This window comes from Scylla paramamosain, chromosome 27 (genome assembly GCF_035594125.1).
Source record: "Scylla paramamosain isolate STU-SP2022 chromosome 27, ASM3559412v1, whole genome shotgun sequence".
Classification (NCBI taxonomy): Eukaryota; Metazoa; Arthropoda; class Malacostraca; order Decapoda; family Portunidae; genus Scylla; species Scylla paramamosain.
In genome coordinates this window covers 20,775,260-20,777,324 of record NC_087177.1, presented here as the reverse complement: position 1 = coordinate 20,777,324, position 2,065 = coordinate 20,775,260, and the positions used below count along the sequence as shown (strand labels likewise).

The following is a 2,065-nucleotide window of genomic DNA, read 5'->3' as shown; positions in this document are numbered from 1 at the left end:
CGAGGAACTTAACAAGTCTTCTCTCCGGAGTCACCATTGCACAGGGTGGCGTGCTGCCCAACATTCAGGCCGTGCTCCTTCCCAAGAAGACTGAGAAGAAGTAAATAAAGGGCCTCCCTCCCCTTCAGCCAATATCACCATTAATCTGGCTCCTCTTCGGAGCCACACGTTCAAACATCTAGAGAGTTGTGTAGACTATACTGGTATATCAATAATAAGCAAGTAGTGTATTTATTTTCGAGTTAGTTATTTGTTATTATTATTATTATTATTGAATCAGGCACGCAAGTGACCGAGAATAAATATGTATACTATATTTCTACTAATGTACCTGCTGTGTGTCACAGTGGAGAGTTGATTAGATGTGTTGCCTATTGTGATATGTTGAGCGTCTTTTTCATCTCAATGTATATTTTGTTTTATGAGAAACTGAGAACGATGAGGGGCGGGATCATTGAAATAAGTCAATGATAATAATAATAATAATAATAATAATAATAATAATAATAATAATAATAATAATAATGATAATAATAATAATAATAATGATACTTGGAGAAGACTCGATGAAGTGAGAAAGATGTGGTTATAATTAATAATGGTTTCTTTTCTTAGCTCAGATAGTGATAGTGTGAACATGGTTATGAGAAAGTAGTAGTAATAATAGTAGTCTATGGTCCTTTCTTTCTTTTCATGTTTGTGGACCTTAAAAAGGTCCGGGAGATGATGTTATTCAATGATGATAATGCAAGCTGAATAGTTGGCACCATCTTGACAATGGAGCGATTTAACCACCAAATCCGTACAGGGTACGGCTCCCACGCTTGAGGGCGTAGACAACGTCCATGGCAGTAACGGTCTTACGCTTGGCGTGCTCGGTATAGGTGACAGCATCCCTGATAACGTTCTCAAGGAACACCTTGAGCACCCCACGAGTCTCCCCTCGTAGATGAGACCAGAGATGCGCTTGACGCCACCTCGGCGAGCTAAACGACGGATAGCAGGCTTGGCGATTCCCTGGATGTTATCACGCAGAACCTTACGGTGACGCTTGGCGCCTCCCTTTCCAAGACCCTTGCCTCCCCTTGCCGCGGCCAGTCATGGTGATGAGAGCTGCTAGTACGACGTCCGAACGGTCTAACAGGAAGCTCACGAATGTGCCTCAAAATAACATAACATAACATAACAAAGAGAGAAAAGATGGGGAGGGAGAAGTGGGGATAGGTGGGAAGAATAGGGGAATGATAAGAAGGGAATTGTAGTAGGAGAAATAGTCACTGGGGCTTGACCCAGGCGCAATTTGAATTAGGAGGGACATCTTTTTTTTTTTTTTTTTTTTTTTTTTTAAAGTGTTATTTTCATTCTAAGATGGCCAGGAAGACAAGGGTTTATCGGGGAAAGCAGGAGAGTCCGCCACCAACCAAGCAGGCCAAGCCCAACACAGCCACAGCCACGGACGCCGCCCACGCACCCAAATCCCCGGGCCAAACCACGCATTGGGGGTTAGGGGCCAGACTATCCAGAGCCTGCATTATCAGGATGTGAAAGAGGAGTGAAGGACAGTCAGAGTAAAAAGGGTTTTTTTTTGTGCTTTTTTATTGGTTCAAAGAAGGACAGAGGAAGAATTACATCCGTATAGCGGAGGGACCTACAGTTTTACGTGGGTTCCGAACCACGGATAGTAGTAGAGTGATTTGGTGATGGCCGGGATATTTATTGTATGATGTAATGTAGGGTGAAAAGCGGTGTTGGTCCTTTTTTCTCGTGTCCTGTGACTCGTCCTGCAAAAAGGCCACCCTGCTAAAAAAAAGTGAATATAAAAAATGTCGTGGTGTTATGTGCATGGGGAGGGTGAGGATGGTTTGTGATAATGATTGACGGGGATGGTAGTATGTGCAATGACAGAGGCTCGAAAAGGCTCCCTCCACCGCAACGAGGGGTCAAATCTAATACCATCTGCTTGCACGCGGTAAGTCGCCAGCACAGGGTGAATGGGGATTCCTGCATGGATGCTTCCAGGGCCCCACCCCACCATCTCTGGACTACCTTCCTGCCCAGCCCTTGC

The 2,065-nt window shown here is 44.4% G+C and overlaps 1 pseudogene; it reads right to left on the bottom strand.

The window, feature by feature from the left end:
• Positions 1-787: 787 nt before the first annotated feature.
• Positions 788-1,102, bottom strand: LOC135114334 (histone H4-like; annotated as a pseudogene).
• Positions 1,103-2,065: the final 963 nt, after the last annotated feature.